The sequence below is a fragment of the Hemibagrus wyckioides genome, linkage group LG16, assembly GCF_019097595.1.
Source record: "Hemibagrus wyckioides isolate EC202008001 linkage group LG16, SWU_Hwy_1.0, whole genome shotgun sequence".
Lineage (NCBI taxonomy): Eukaryota > Metazoa > Chordata > Actinopteri > Siluriformes > Bagridae > Hemibagrus > Hemibagrus wyckioides.
In genome coordinates this window covers 4,410,352-4,427,457 of record NC_080725.1, presented here as the reverse complement: position 1 = coordinate 4,427,457, position 17,106 = coordinate 4,410,352, and the positions used below count along the sequence as shown (strand labels likewise).

Genomic DNA, 17,106 nt, shown 5'->3' with positions numbered 1-17,106 from the left:
AATACCTTTAATAAGGAACAATTATTTAATTGGATGGGAAGGGGTTACCGTAAAATGTTTGTGTGTGTGTGTGCCCTTCTAAGGCTTGGCAGCATGTCTAGGGTGTGCACCAAGTCCCCTGGGATAGACTCCAGGTTCCAGGTTCCCCGCAGAGAATAATTATGGGTGGAACTAGTTCGTTCATTTTTATAAAATCAACGACCCTATGCGACCCTGGACCCTATTTTGAGAACAACTATTATGTGACTTAATTTAGTTCTACCTTAATGAAAACACATAACTGGACTTGACTTTCTTGAAACATTGAGGGGCGCGCAGTATATTTTTAGCCAAACTTACGGAATGTACTGACTTCTAGAGGTTGAACACAAATGTTTTACACCTAAACTATTACTCAGAGGATGATATCAGTCATCAGTGTCAGATATCGGTGTGTGCCGACAGGGGGCCCGCGGACTCCGCACTTCTCCCCGCAGAGGCGCTCCGCCCGGCGCTGCGTGTTTTCCTGTGCGCGGCCACTGAGAGACAGAAAGACAGGAGCGGACGGAGGTGTAGAAGAGGAGAGAGAAAGGGGGGGTGATGGGGGGCGGTGGGCGGGGCCTGACATGGCCCACGTCACTAGTTGTGTAGGGGAGTATGGGCTGTGCTGTCAGCCCGGTGTCAGTCTGATGAAGATTGGCATTCAGGTAAGCTGTCATTCATTTTCAGTGTCAGGAGCGCGCAGGAGCTAACACTCCGGCTTCTCTCCCTCTTCTTTTACCCCCCTCTCTGAGTCCTGCTCACAAAAGGCAGGACATTATTCATCCAGACAGGGCCATGCACAGGGGAGAGAGAGAGAGAGAGAGAGAGTGACAGAGAGTGAGAGCGAGCGAGAGAGAGAGAGGGAGAGAGAGAGAGAGGGAGAGCGCGCGAGCGAGCGAGAGAGCAGAAGAGAGGAGGGAGGGAGGGAGAAGAGTGTGAATGAGTGAGATAGAGGGAAGAAGGAAGAGAGGAAAAGAGAGACCCGGGCGAAGACGCGATGTCGGAGGCGCGTTGGAATTGTTAGATTTGTGTGTCTTTTTGTTTTTTTTTATATTTGATCTTTTTTCCCCGCAACACGAAGGATGTGGAAGGATTTGGGGGAAATGTGTTTTTTGGTGTGTGTCAGTGCGCGTTTGAGGTTATTGGGTTAGCTCAGAAAAACATTGTTTGTGTAGATGATCATGAGGCAGTCGCGTCTGTTTTAACGCACGGTGGCATCTCCTGGTACTATACAATCTGTGGGATATTTGCATAATCTGATTATGTTAGTACCATTATTTATTTTATTACAGCCTATTTTAATAGTAGAGTGGTAGAATGTGCAGCATGTGTAGGTCCTTGCTGTTAGAGAAACATACAGATGATCAGAGGTCCATTTATCTTTTTTTTTTTGCGTTATTATTTTACGCACACTTGGCGCTTGCGTGGGTTTATACTGTGCGTTTAAATGTTGTGCGGAATGACCGAACTAATAGCGTTACATTTAAGTTCAGCCTTTTCTCTTTTTCTCACTGAGTACTATACTGAGCTCTTGCTGTTTTCTACTCTTTTTTTTGTGCGTTAATGCTGAAGTATCTCGCGTCTAAAACAAAAGTACATTAAATGTAGGAATTACAAATAAAAGATGAAAAGTGAAAAATCCCACTTTTCGACGACATTGTATTTCCTAAAAATGTTTACATGAACTTTAGACATTTTCACTATCTCATTTTTCACTAAGGAACCGTTTGCAATATCTCTGCAATATTAGTCTATTTATTTTTATTTTATTTCATTCTTAAAATTCAGTATGTTGCTTTGCTGCTCTGTGGATTAAATATATATATTTGATACCTATAGCAGGTATACTAACTTTTTGCTTAGTGTGGTATGATTTGTGTTAAACCTGATTTTTAAATCCGAATTATTTCATTATACACTTTCCTTGGAAAAAAAAGCACTAAACTGTACATTACTAGTGTGGCACCCTCAAGGGTTCATTACTTGTAGTTTAATATCTACCTTTTGCCTGGAAATGGGCAAGTATAATCGCTCTTAAAAATTATTTAAGGTACATAAATAGGCAATAATTAGTTTAAAAAATTGAAAAGAAATTGTACAAAAAGTGTGTGTTACCTGGCAGCCTAAAAATAATATGGATTATTTAATCAGTAAGCTTTCCTGGCATGACTATATTCTGTGTGTGAGTATTGTCAAAACATTGTTATGAAAGCATTACTAATTAAATATATATTTATATACATATATATATACAGTAATAAACTGACCAAGTATAGCATCTGTCTTGTTTCCAATCCTTTGCTTTTACTGTGTATATAGATATACACAATAAAATCCTTAGGGCTGTTAACACTGATAGTGTTTCTATCGGTCTAGCTGGACAGAAAAGAAACTAACATTTAACTCTGCGCACTTTTTACTGTGAAAGTGTTAAAGAGTATAAATAAATACACTTTTTTGGTATTCAATACAGTGATCTTCTAATGTCTAAGAAGTTCTTATTTAATCAAATAATTGGAATTTTTTAAAAAGACTTTCAGAAGTGAGTGTACGCACACACACACACACACACACACACATACACACACTCATACACACATGCTTGCCTCTATGAGATAATACCCTTATGCCTGCAAATTAGAAAGTGGTGTCAAGTAAATGGTTTGTAAAAACTTTATTTGCTGTGAAATGATTTCCACATTAAGCTTTTGTCTTTAAGATGTTAAACAACTGTCGAGATTCAACATTCTTCACACAAAAGTGAATTAAACTTCAGCCCCTGCGTATTAATTCGTCGTACAATACCTCTGCTTGGTAACCAAAACAAATATCCTAAAAGCGATTAGAATAAAGCTCATGGCATAATTCTGTGTTACTGACATGAGGATTGCATTGCGCACATAACCAGGAAAGTCTTCCCGTGCCATTCTGCGCCTGACATGTGAGCCATGCCTTCTGACACTCTCTGTCGCAGAAAAGCTGGATAAGGAATTTCTCACCATGAAACACACAGAGAGAGTGTGTGAGTGTGTGTGAGGGAGTGTGAGTGTGTGTGTGTGTGTGTGTCCCCATGTCCTCTCAGACACGAGCCTCTCATAATTAGGTGTTGTATTTCCGTGGTTAGGGCATCAGAAGGCTGTGATATTTTGTGGGGGAGATAGTTGCAGTGTGGTGCCAATCTAAATGCTGAGATTCCCACTGTGATCTTAATTGATGATTTGTGTCATGGGACTAGCTGCCCTTGGGCAAAACGGCAGATACAGAGTAGTCTGACTTTATTTGCATATTCCTATTCTGTGTGTCACGAGCAAACTGCAGGCAAAGGTACAACCCTGTAGGTCCTTTTTTTTCTCGTTTGCACTAATTACTAACATAGTGAGTTGGTCTGCCTCGTAAACAGAGTGAAAACAGCATATGTTACGAGGCCATTCAAGCAGCAATAAAGCTATTTCGGAAAATTGAGCTTTGTCATAGCGTTTGTCATTTTCTTGTTTTCAAACCGCATTCAAATGCATCGACAACCCAGTTTACGAATACTACAAGCTGGTGTTATTGAACTTTGAGGAAAGTAAACGCTTCCTGTGCTCATGTATTTTTTCATATAGAACGCCAGTCATCACTTATTGAGATCTGTTTCCTCTTTTCCTCTTTCTTTAAATCTGTATAAATGGACGCAAACTTCGTTTGCAAAAGAAGTAGTTCATTCCAATGTATTTCTCTCTCTCAGAATCATCAACGCTCGGTCTTTCAGATGCCGCTTTCTGTTCAGGCAAGGTCTTTGGCGAGTCGATGTAAGGCTTTGCACGTGGATGTACCTGTGAACACACATCCAGATGATTCTGATGCAGGGAAGCAGGGTGAGAGGCACATTCACTAAGCCCTGCTGATCCCAACTGCTCTCCAAGGAGCACGGGTCTGCTTTTTGCTGCATGTCCAAACAACCTCGCCTCACTCTCCTCTTTCCCCGCTCAGCCTCTCGGCTGCTTGGCATAACAGTCCAGTTCCTCCCCGGGGAAACTTGAGGTGCAGGCAGATTTGCCTGATTTATGCTGGCGGAACAGCGCTGCAGGTATTTAACGATCACCTATAGTGCTCACATCACTGGCCAGAGAGTTTGCACAGGCTCCTGTGTGTGCACAGGGACGAAAGGACATTACACCATGAGCATGCATCAGAAGGATGAGAAGATATTATTTATAGCATCTGTGAAAGGCAGCAGCAGAGAGGCTTGTCAGGAATTTGGATGTGGTTAATTAATTCTAATAGAAAAAAAAAAAGCCAAATCCAGTTTAACAGTTCAAATGAAGAGCATTACTGTTATATCTTTATTTACTTTGTTTAGATGTACGTGAAATTAAAAAAAACAAAAAAAAACATTCAAATGAGTATGATCTACTTCACAAATGATGATGATGATGATGACGACGATAATGATGATGATGGCGGATGATTATTACTACTTTTTTCTCCCCCACATGCAAATGGAAGAAAACCTCATTTAGGAGTAAGAAATAATTACCACATACGGATCAAAAGCAGATTTAAATTAGCAGTGGCTTATTATTAATTCTGAATTTAAAAACCGTTAACAAGAGTGTAAACGTCACAGCGCCTTTGTTCTTATCTCTGGTGGTATGCTGCTAATCCTAATAAATGAACAATGCCTAGCTGGGAGAAACAGGCCTCGTTTGAAAAATGCTGAATTTATTATACTTTTAAGCAGTTGCTGAGCAGGCGAAATATCTGATCCGAATTCATCTGCAGATCAGAAAGCTGAAAATACCAACTGAGAGCAGCTTTCTAGCTTTTTGTTCATCTTGAAATATCTAACTCTATGTTGAAATCTGTTATAATAATAATAATAATAATAATAATAATAATAATAATAATAATAATCTTGGTGAAAAGGATTATGGTTAATATCTGCTCAATTAGACTGAGAGCTGTTCTTAAACATCCTAGACGTTTCTTACATTTTGTACAATATGGACTCAGATGTATGGATTTGTCTGCTGCTTTTCTCGCTTTTGTTTCCTAATAATGCCTTGGGAATCTTTTCTCCTGCTTCTCAGGAAGCCAGTTCTCAGGAAGCTGGCTTTTGTTTGAGCTGCCCTGAATTCCCATCTATTACTGTAAAACCCATCTTGAGTAAGAGTGCCATCGCTCTTAGGCCCCGCTGGAATGACATTCTTTGAGAAAGCCTTGTTTTTCTCAGTTTCACACTTCCCGTTTCACCACCCCGAGTGGTCGGACACAGACTGCCATTGATTTGGAGCACCTGATTTTAGTCGGCCCTTGCACGTTTTGTTGTATCTGTCTCTTTCCTCCCCTGCAGATCTTCTGTCTCTGAATCTTTTGTTGTTCTCTGGAAGAAGCCCAGACATCTCAACCGTCTTTTTTTTTCTTTCAACTGCAGAGCCATTTAAAGGCATTGATTGCTAGCTGTATGTCTTGAAAACCTCCTCATAATAGCATTACTCCGAGGCAGCATCACTTAACAGCACGGATAGAATTCTTTCCTGTGTTAATGTACTGGCATGTTTCTTTTTTTTTTTTTCTTCTTATATGGAACATAAGTGACTCTTGAATGAGCTCCCAATCACTTACTTTAAGAGCACTGTTACCTTCGGTTCAAATAAATGGATGTGCATTTTATTTGCTAAGTGGTGTGTTTTCCCCTGTTTTACTAGCCTGTTATACGCCAAATACTTTATCCCTCTGATATAAAGCATCAGCGAGGCCTCATCCCAGGGAGACTGTAAAGCTCATGGCTTTCCTCTGGCTTCAACATAATATGTGATTTACAGCATGCACAAAGTTCAGCGTCTGAAAAATCCGACCGCGCTTCACTTCAGAACTCGCGCCAGGGATTCCTTTCGCCAGTCTTTGTAGAAATCGTTGACAGATTTAGCACAAATAACCTCCAAGCTGGTGGTTTATAAGCAGGTAGTAAATGATGTGAATCCGTTTACCTTACTCCTTGCCGAGGCCTTAACTTTTGTTGCTGATTTCTGTGGTTCTGGAAACTTTATTCTGGTTTGTTGTTCATTCCTGTGTGCAGAACCTGGAGCAGGATAAAATTCATGAAGTATATATTAAACAGAGCAGAGTAACTTGGGGTCCAAGCCGAATGACTTAAAGCTACATGGAATGAAGTTATATATTGTGAAACTCGTTTATTTTCCGTTGAGCAAAACAGACAAGGTTTATTTTGACTGTGGATTTTTACAAATTGTCCATCACTCAAGACAAATGATTTATGTTTATGTAAATATATTTTAACGTACGAACTACAGAAGGCTTTTTATTCACATGTAACGTTTTTGAGCATGTACGAAAGACGAACGATGTGCTAACTAGCAACACTTCATTATTCTCATATTTGGCTTTCTTTATACTTTCCCAGAGCTGACCACAGTTCATAAAGAAGTGAGATATTTAGTTTAGTGTAAATGTGCTGCTTGTTATGACTCTAGTCACATTTTTAGGGCTTTTAAGAAGAGGTTTTTTCACACTCACACGATCGTCGCCAACACACAGGGCTTTCTCACTATGTGGACGTAATACAAAATAATCTCCCTTTGCCTCTGATTTCAGTTATTTTACTCAAGGCCTCGAAGACATACTTTTGGTTTTCTAAATGATTTCCGCCTCAAGGCATCGAGGTGTTTCTTGCCTTTCAACAATAGCTCTGCAGATTGGCGCGCAGCATATCCTGAGGCTTTTGTTACAGAAGTTTTGAAGCCTTCTTGTATTCATAAAATATTATCTCCATTTTTGATGTTGCTTTCATGTTATCATGAAACACGTTTTGACAGCGGTCCAGGTGTTATTTGTTTCCATCAGAACTAATTACAGGCCGGATGGATAGCAGCTCGTCTATGACCGTGGTGACTGGTGTAATCTGATAAAGAGCCGGGATGTGTAGTTTAAAGCTTGGCCTAGTCAGAAAGAAACACTGCATACTGAGCACACACGCACACACACACACACACACACACATCTGCACATGGACAGTATCATCATTTAAGCTTTTGTTATTTTAGTGTTAACCTTACAAAAGACCAATAACACATGAATTTTTCCAAATATTTATTTATTATGTTATCTGATGCAACAAAGGAGACTGTTCTTTATCGACAAAAGCAACCTTCTTGTGAATAAGAAGTGTGTGTGTTCTTTAAAGGAAGTTAATACAGTTAATATTATTGCATTGATTCCCCCATACCATAAATGAGGTGACCATGCTGTGATCATTTCACTCCTTTTTTTTTCTTTCCAAATCGATGCACTTATCAAAGACAGATCAGCAGTAACTAATGGAACGTTCTTGGTGTTCGATGTGAGAATCAACTGATCACCAGGCATTCAAAGCTTAGGCCGTCCTGAAAAACATTCCCATGATCTCAAGTATAACTTCATAATGCTGCCCTTCAGACGGGTCTGATGACAACTCGGGAGCTAAAAGTGAAAAATAAACAGCTGCAGGCACACAGCTTGGGGTAAATGTGGACATGGCTAACAGCCATGGCCAGGGTAGCATGACACTGAGGCTGAAAAAAAAGGAGGACAAGAGACCACTCTGCCAGCCTCCGGTGTGCCAGGCGTGCCAGCAAAGACTTGGTGTTGGCCCAGGTCATCTCGCTTCAGTGTGGTTGGAAAAATTGGCTGGAAGGTGGCAGGAATGCTGTAAAAGGCTTGCACCTGCCTCCTGAGGAGTGGAGTGGTACTGTGGGGTTTCTGAAACAGTGCTAGCACTACTCTTCTGAGGTATTTATAAACAGCTCTGGACATTTAATACAGTCAATCACATCTCGCCTCTCGCCTTTCAGCGTTCGCAGCCAGAAACACAGCTGGGCTGAGCGAAGGAGGGAAGAGTTAACCTTTTCCTTTCCGCTTTGAAACAAGGCTGGAAAAACAGGGTGAAAGGTCAAAATGAACTGAGATACTGCAGGGGAATTCCTCACTGTTCCTCTGAAGCAGAGTAGAGCTGCTATACTTTGTGTCGTTGTTTAAGGAGACATTTTGACGCCTCCTGTTCTATCTGTAATGACTGTTTTCTCATCTGTAAGTAAAAATCTAAAAATCAGAAGTCAAATTTGTTAAGTTCTGTGTGTGTGTGTGTGTGTGTGTGTGTGTGTTTGTGTGAATGTGTCTCTGTATATCCCTATGCACATCTTTGCCTTTTTGTCCTTTTAGAGAGTTAGACATTCAGAGATTTTCCATGCACATACACTCCCTGTCCAATTTATTAGAAACACCTACACTTGTTATCCAACCATGCATGCATAAAATCATGCAGATGCAAGTCAGTAGCTTCAGTTAAAGTAACTTGCAACCAGTTACCGTAGCCTTCCTGTCAACTCCAGTCTGGCCATTCCCCTCTGAACTTTCTCATCAACAAGACATTTCCGCCCACCGAACTGGCCCTCGCTGGATATTTTTTGACCTGCATCTGCACTTTTGTATGCATTGTACTACTGCTGCACGATTGGCTGATTGGATAATTGCATGAATGAGGAGGCATATGGGTGTTCCTATTAAACTGGACAGTGAATGTAGCTCTATGGCTGTTGCTGGATTTGTTCAGCTTGACCTATACTAAAAGTACTTTTACTTTTTAGTTTTGTCGACAGTTAGCGTGTTCCTCTGTGTGTGTCTCTTTGTTCCTCTGTCTGTGTTTATGTGTTGACACTGTAAGTATGCGGTTCTGTGAGACTCGCTGTGTGGGTTGGTGTCATTGGCTGTGCCTGGGTATGTAAGCGCACACTGGGTATGTGTCCGTGTTTATGTGAGGATCCGTTATGGCTGACAGAATTTCACTGTTCGGATAGCAGCCAAATTTTCATCCCTTAACAATTTGTAATGTACAGGAGTCACATCTTTTGCGGTGGCTGTCTTAAATGATGAAAGCATATAGTGCTTGATATATTCAACTGTTAAAAGAAAACAGTCAAAAGACCGGAAGGAGGGGTGCCAGTATAAAACCTCTAAATTACAGCAATTTACCATGTGGAAAATTGACAGAGATAACCCGTAAAAAAATATTACAGTGATTAACCTTCTGGAAAAACTGACAATTACTATTATTTTACAGTAATTCACCAAGTGGTAAATTGACGTAGATAAACCGTCAAATATTACAGTAAGTAACCTTTTACAGAATCCGTCAAATACATTAATTTCACAGCAATTTTCATTTTAGTTATAAAGTTTTTAAAATTGTAATTGTGTCAGTCATTCTTGTAATAAAACGACAAAAAACGCTGTATTAGAAGCAATATGAGTAATTAAACCTTCGGGGGGAAAAAAAGGAAAATTACTGCTATTTTAGAGTCATTTTGATCTGTCATTTTATCTATTATCTATTATACATTGGTAGTTTTTACATTCTAATTAAAAGAAAAAGTGGAAAAAATACCTAAAAATAACTTTACAGGTTACTCTCAAATAAGCCATAGGTCTCATGTATACATTAAATTAATTTGATATTTTAAATGACTGACAACATATACTGCATATATATAACATATTAAATTTGAAAATTTGTGGACGATAATCACGCCTACACTGTAAATTATTCTTTTATTCCCACTAGCACCTGTACATAAAGCCTTACAAAATTCCTACTTTTTAACTTAAGACACTACTATAATACTATTGTCTCACTGTAACAAATAAAATAAATAAAACGGATTTAGTCATGCAGGACTTAAGCATCAGGACTAATGCAAACTAACATGCAAGACAACTAAACACAAACCTAAAATATACGCAAGCGTTAACCACACCCAGGTGAAAAAGGATAACGGGTAAGGAATGTATGAAACTTGATGAACATGAAGGAAGCGAGGGAAACCAAAACAAACGCAGAAGCACATGCAATCTCAACTCCTGGGAAGTGGAGAGTACTAGTGGATGACAATCTAGCAATCTAGTACACTCCCACATTAATGAACATGGTCTTTCTTAGTCTTACAGATGGTCAGCCATAACATAAAAATCACCTGCTTAATATTGTGCAGGTCACCTGAGCCTGTATGTTGTGAGTTGGGGCCTCCATGGATGAGACTTTTGTCCAGCACATGCCACAGACGCTTGATCGGATTGAGGTCTGGGGATTTTGGAGGCTAAATAAACTTCAAATCTCTGTCATGTTCGTCAGACAATTCCTGAACAATTTTTGCAGTACGGCAGGGAGCATTTTATCCTGCTGAAAGAGGCCACTGCCTTTGGAAATACCATTGCCATGAAGGGGTGTATTTGGTCTGCAACAGTGTTTAAGTAGGTCAAAGTAACATCCACATGAATGCCAGGACCCAAGGTTTCCCAGCAGAACATTGCCCAGAGCTTCACACTGCCTCTGCCAACTTTCCTTCTTCCCGTTGTGCATCCTGGTGCCTTCTCTTCCACTTGTCCAGATGAAGAAAAAGAAAATGTGATTCATCAGACAAGGCCATCTCCTTCCATTGCTTCAAGGTGCAGATCTGATGGTCACATGCACATTGTAGGTGTTTTCGGTGGTGTTCTGAGACTTTTCTCTCATAAGCACCATGAACCATTTTCAAGTAATTTCTGCTACAGTAGCTGTTCTATGGGATTGGATCTAGCCTTCGTTCTCCTTGCACATTGATGACATTTGGCTCCTTGTCTCTGGTTCACCGTTTGTCCTTCATGGTAATGAGATCAGTGGAATCAGTGTTATTTACTTCACTCTTCAGTGCTTTAAATGTTATGGCTGATTGATTGATATTTGAAGCTCAGTGATTTCTAAGAAAAGTACCTAAATATCTAAGAAGTCCATTTGTCTATGTTTGTTCCAAAATTGCACCAAAGGAATACAGAAAAAAAACTAATAATAACAATACTAATAATAACTTGACAGTGTTATTTGTGGTCAAGTAATGCAATTATTATGCACCACTAAAATGGAACATCTGGCCAAAGGGACAAATTAACTCAATCATTTATTGCTGGCATAAATGTGAGAAAGTGAACTCCCACGCAGCAATTAGCTGAGATTGAGAAAATTCAGAGGCTTGTACAAGGTAGAAATTCATATTATGGCCCGGGTGAAAGAACTGAAACTGACTCTATCAATTTGCATCATATACAGTGAGAACACAAAAGAACTGTGACGCAGTTGCTTTGATAAATCACAATATGTTTTCTTCTCTAAACAAAATTATTATTATTTGCCGATGAGTTCAGTTCTCTTGTACAAGCTAAATGAAACTACCAAGCTAACCAACAAGCTAATGTAACTAGCTAGTGTTTAATCCCTAACGATAATATTATAATAGCTAGTTACTTGTTCTTAAGTATGTTCATAAACTAAGCTTAAAAATAGTAATATTAGAGAAAAATCCAGCCTGTCTTGTGGTAGCAACTTGTTATGACCAGTGCAAACCAAGTTTACTGCAATGTACACTGAATGATCCTAAAAACCTCAAGTCACCATTTACACTAATTTAAATAACAGCTTTATTAATAAATGTCACACATTAATATGCAAGTCTTATATTGAGCTAAATAATTTCTGAATATTTAATCAGTTTTTGATGATTGGCACTCATTCAAAGGCTAGTAGCTAATTATTTTCCATCAAATTAAGAAAAGGACAAATTTTATATATATTTTTAATCCTCTTTACAGCATTTATTTTCTTTAGATGATGGATTGGTATGCTAATCTGACGTCTCCTAAAAATGTATATATAGAAAAAAATGACAAAGCTACAAAAAGCCTTTACACAATATCTATGGGTATTTGCCATGTGTGTCATTTTTGTGTGTATGTTTGTGTTGCACATATGGCATGTTTATGCATACCTTAGGATATGTGTTTACACTATATGTATGCATCCGTGTTTCTGTGTGTGTATGTCAGATTTGGTGTGTACATGTGTGTGGGCTGTAAGAGGCTGCTGGAATGAGGGAGAACCTGATGAAAGCTCAGAAGCGCTTTCACTCCCACATGGCTGCTCTCATTCCTGCAGTCCCAGGACAGGAAGCTGGGAGAGCAGCAGGGATTGAGGAGACTGGGCCAGAGGCCAGGACACTCCTCTGCCTGGGGAAGTAAAAGAGCATATGAGCTCTCGGCTGGGGATTACACACACGAGAAAGAGAGATGGGCTTCACTGCATCCTGTTTTAGTCTCACTAGATTTGGCACAAAGGAACCCGACATCCCATCGCTTATTTGTACTGGCCAAGAGCTTAGTCCATGCTGTAACCTACAAAACAGTGGCAATATCTATAGTAATAATAATATCTATAGTTATAGATATTAATCCACTGATGATGGTGATTATATCTTAAAGTAATTTTCACTGGCTAAGACATAACCATCACTGCATAGGAGGTTTTCTTTAAATGAATTGACTTTAATTATTTAATATGGATGCCATCAAACATGAATAACACACGGTGTTAGGCAGTTATGTCGTAAAGTTAAGTAAGTCAGGAGTGCCTTATATTTTGGATTCTTTGGGGTAGCCTTGATGATAGCTTGGCAGATTTTTGGCTTTCTCTCAACTAGCTTTATAAGGGAGCCTTCACTTGTTGGCTGATTTTCCAAAGTTCTTTATAACAACCTCTTCTTTGGAGACGTTTCAGCAATTTTATTTTACATTTGAGTACAGCCTTCAAATGTGAATCTGTAAAAAAAAAAAAAAAAAAAAAATGTAAAGAAAAACAGAAATTCAAGTATAGGTGTTTTGCTGTTATAGTAAGGGTTTTTCAGACAGCAGCTAGATTTCACAGCCTTCATTTGCTTTGAGATATTTTTAGCTGTAAATACTTTTCCTGTTTGGATTTGAGTTCTCTAAGGTAGATGACACAGGAACGAGGCATCAGGGATTTACGGAGTTATATAGAATAACAGAATAATGCTTTCTCCATGGAGAGTATACTGATAAACTGCAGTTTGCTTGTACTGCTACAGGCACACTGTGTGTGTGTTTTGGTTCGTGTGCCTTGTGTTGTGTCTAATGCAGCTGCATGTGTCAGCTGCCCCACTGGTTTAATGTGAAGTTTAAACCCTTCATGACGCCAAGTCAGATCCCGTTACACCAAAGGGAATACCTGCTATTGTGCTCCAAATCCCTCTCTAAATCCCAGGAATTCTGCCTTCCTTTCCTTAAATTGTCTGGCTTGTGCCTCGCTTAACTTGTATGACCACAAGGGTTACTAAAACCGTGCACAAAGATAGTTTAATACGTATTAACACCAGCTAATATCTAAGCGTTCGTATAAGTATTTGATGATTACTTTCTTTGTATAGTTGCTAGAGTTTACATCTCAATAGTTTTCCTACTTCATTTCCCTGCTAGTGGGACTTCGGGATGTTAATGTTTTCCTTAATGCTTTGATTTATGGTTCAGTAGTTAACTATTAATAAGCAAGTCATACATTGCTTACTAATTAAAGATCGCCTCAAAATCTCTTAATATATTATTCAACATTGGTCAATAAATTAATTAGAAAGTCATTTTAATTGCTTTTGCTTTTCAGCTCCATGACAGCTTTAGAAAGATTCAGGTGTTGGGAGCAGAGGAAGATTAAAACATTACAGGACATTTGGTTCGGTCTAAACTTTACTAATATATTTTAAAACTTATACAAAGGTTACAGTGAACTGTAAATTCAAGCATTAACACAATTTCAGGCTTGATGAAGGTTCCATTAAAAAAAAAAAAAAAAAACCCAACAGGGTTTAATGATAGATTCAACAAATCATATATAAAATTGTCAAAAATAATTATGGATAGAATCAGGTCCATGGTTAGCAAATTTGGATTTGTTTGCTTTACTTTGAGTTAGATCAAACTAAATCTTACAGCTTGGACTAGGAAAACCTACATATAGTCCCTTAGGCTGTTTTGCCCTTCTTTCCATCTTCCCATGACACTGAATGGGATGTATTTATCCGCCCAGCAAATGTTTTCCATCCCTCTTCATGCAATGCGTAACAAATTTTCGGGGAATTGTTTTTTAGTTCTGAATGCACAGTGGACATTTGCCTGGCGTAGCATAGCGAAACTAGCCATGTCTGGTTTAGCAAAACTACAGGTTGCAGACTGGTTATTCAATGTCATTTGAAATTGAAATTCTCACCTGTTGTCTGACAAAAATCTCTTCTGCCGGAAATCTTTGTTTTTTTTCTCCCATCATTTGGATTCTTAGTTGTTGAGCACTGTTTTTAAGTAAGAACTACATGGTGGTGGGAATCATTTTGGTGTAGAAAGTGAGATATTTTTTGGACGATGGTAGTGAAGTGCTTATGTGTATGCTTGTTTCAACAATGGAAATCAGTCAAGCAAAAACGCCTCTTCCAGACAGCCTGCTCGGCAGTCCGGCAAAAATAAATCAGGCATTCCAATCTTCCCCTGGAGAAATACAAGGTGCATTTATATCTTGTATTTCTAATTATGCTATAACAATGCAAGCGACTTTATTAGAAGAGAGATGTTAGCGTGTTATGAATCATTTTCGCCATTGTCATGGTAACAGGAAGCTGAAAACCTTGGCAACAGCTGTTGTTGTCACAGCCTTTGAACAGCTCGGGGGCTATTGTTGGCAAGGCATTGTGGGAAATAACCATGTTCACTAGCCCATGCCTTTTTTTTTTTTATGGCTGAACCCAGAGATTTTTGGGATTTGGTATCTCAGACATTGTGTAACAACCAACAACATGCTCTGTGATAGAACGGGCTGGCACTGAAAGGAATCATTATCCTATTATTTCATATATTCTTTTCTCTGATTGGAAACACCAGTAAAACATCAATGTTTCATTTCAGTAGAGAGAACATCAGCATAGAAAGATAAGGAAAAAGAAAGGGAGTGGAGTGAGTTTGTGCAGTTCTGTGCTGCAGTGAACATAGGAGGAAAATGCTGTGTTCCATGGCTGTACTGGGAATATGGGAGAAGTGAATATTAGACTGGGATTGAAACGATGTTGAAATATGGTCGAGCTTTTGGTATTAAAGAACCCATATATGTGGTCTCTGTGCATTAAAGTGATCAGAGGGGACAACCTATTCTGTCTCTTTGTTACAATTCATAACTGTGTGTCATTGTGGTAGGGTAGCCAGAATATAGAGTTTCAGTAAGTAGTGGAGAATAAAACACATTTCCACAATGTTTAAGGGAGTAAAGGAGTGTACCGTGGCCGTTCAGAGTATTTGCATATGCATATGTGTCTGTGCGCTCGAACATATGTGCGGCTAACAACCATTCCAGTATGGTAGTCTGTGTGTGTTTGCATATGCATATCTGCTTAAACGTGTGTGTGAGGATGTAAAGGGCCTGGTTGTTTGTGGAGGGGCCCAGTGCTGTGGCTGCCTGTGTGGGCAGATGTGTATGTCTGCTTCAGCAGGAATGCTAATGCTTCCTCTGAGCTTAGTTATTGCCCCTCCTGCCCCCGGGGGGAGTCACTGCACACTCCTCACCTTAATTCACTTTGACGTCAACAGGAAGTCGAGCAACATCTCAGGGGGGATATAGAGGTGGGCAAGGGGCTGGTAGGCCACGCTGGCTATTTGGAGGCTCTGTGTCTCAGGGAGTCTGCAGGAGGGATTAACCAGCGCTAAAATGTTTTCTTTGTAGTTTGGAGGAAACCCGAGGAGGTTTCTCTACAAACCTTCCAGCCTCCATGAAACAAGGGTGGGGGGATTTGGGACGTATATGTGCATTACCTCTATTCCAACACCATCTCCATCTTTGTGCTCCCACACACACAGTCCCTATTGAACCCTTACACACACCTTATATGCACACTTTACTTACAAAGAGACTTCAGCTTTACCTTTTGTTCTGTCAGTTACACAGATGAAGGTTGCGTATTATTTCCCCCACATGGATAGCAAGATTGTTTAACGTAATTAAAAATGTGTAAAAATAATCAGTCATTGTGATTCGCTTTATTTATTTATTTATTTTTTTCTTGTTGTTGCTGCAGACTATCAGATATCGGAGTCGTGTGTATCAGACGGAACTCACCGGAACATTTCAATGCTCTAATGCTGAGGACAAAATAACTGTAAGTTTGCTTTAAACGTTTTTTTCTTTCTCTTCTCCCATTTACACATCCCACATTTGTTCTATAAAACACAGTCAATACATAAAGATAAGAGCTGTTCAGTGACATTTGGAAGCATGTTTAATACATGGTAAAACTGTGTGCACTATAATACTAACATTACAGTCAATAATCTGAGATTGTTTGACAAAATTTGATCTTAACACCAGACATCTGGCCAACTCATTCCCTTAGACTTGCTGATGACGTAAAGGCATGGGATCACATTAAAAATATATATTTCTGATTCTGTCATCATAATACCTCTCTTTGAGAATTGGTGTGCTATTCCTTGCTGTTTTAGTGGCAATTGGGCCTTGATAGATGATCAGCAAATTTCAGTTTGAGTGCTTGCTGTTCTTTTCCAATCACTCCAGCTGGGTTGCTTAAGCGTTTATTTCCTCACTTTAATGGCACTTTCGTACGCAGCGTTCTTATAGAATGCAAATTCGTTCAGAAACACAATTTGGTTTCTTTAATGGTTCGGCGGCTCAGGATGCAATTGCGTGTGCTGTGGATGAAAGAGGGCAAGGATGGAGGCGGTTGGAGGTTGGAGGGATGTGTGTGTATGTGTGTGTGTGTGTGTGTGATGGCAGAATGCAGCAAGGTTAACTCTCTGCTTTTAAGAGGGGGTAAAAGACAGGCAAGGCTCTTTAATTGAGTGTGAAAGCAGCTGGGTGTTCGGAGCCATTTCCCCCTCAACAGCAGCGAAGCGACTGTCTCAATATCCTCTCGGCTCTAATCGCTCTCTCAGTGCCACCCCTCCCTCCCACCTCTCCCCAGTCTCCCCGATTCCTCTCTCTCCCCGAGCCCTGCGCCCTGCTGAGGATTGTTTTACGCTTAATTTTGTTAAACCTAACGAGATTTTGCTAATTAAATCTCCCCTGGCTGGAAATCTCTTGCTCCTGTCGGGAGAAGTGATTGTTTGTAGATCTTTTTAGACAAATAAACATTTTCATCATGAAGGCATGGGGAGAAAGAAACAGAGAGCTGGTTTCCATGT

General features: G+C 39.6%; 1 protein-coding gene across 4 annotated transcripts in view; it reads left to right on the top strand.

Moving 5' to 3' along the window:
- The first annotated feature begins 551 nt into the window (after nucleotides 1-551).
- pknox2 (pbx/knotted 1 homeobox 2) overlaps nucleotides 552-17,106 on the top strand; it is a 69,652-nt gene continuing 53,097 nt past the window's right edge. For 3 of the 4 annotated variants that reach the window (XM_058412644.1, XM_058412645.1, XM_058412642.1), the window contains exons 1-2: nucleotides 552-686; nucleotides 15,984-16,064. The gene's annotated coding sequence lies outside the window, so the exon portion shown is untranslated. Of the gene's footprint in view, nucleotides 687-8,065; nucleotides 8,089-15,983; nucleotides 16,065-17,106 lie in introns of those variants that run through there. The other variant, XM_058412643.1, reaches the window with a different exon arrangement.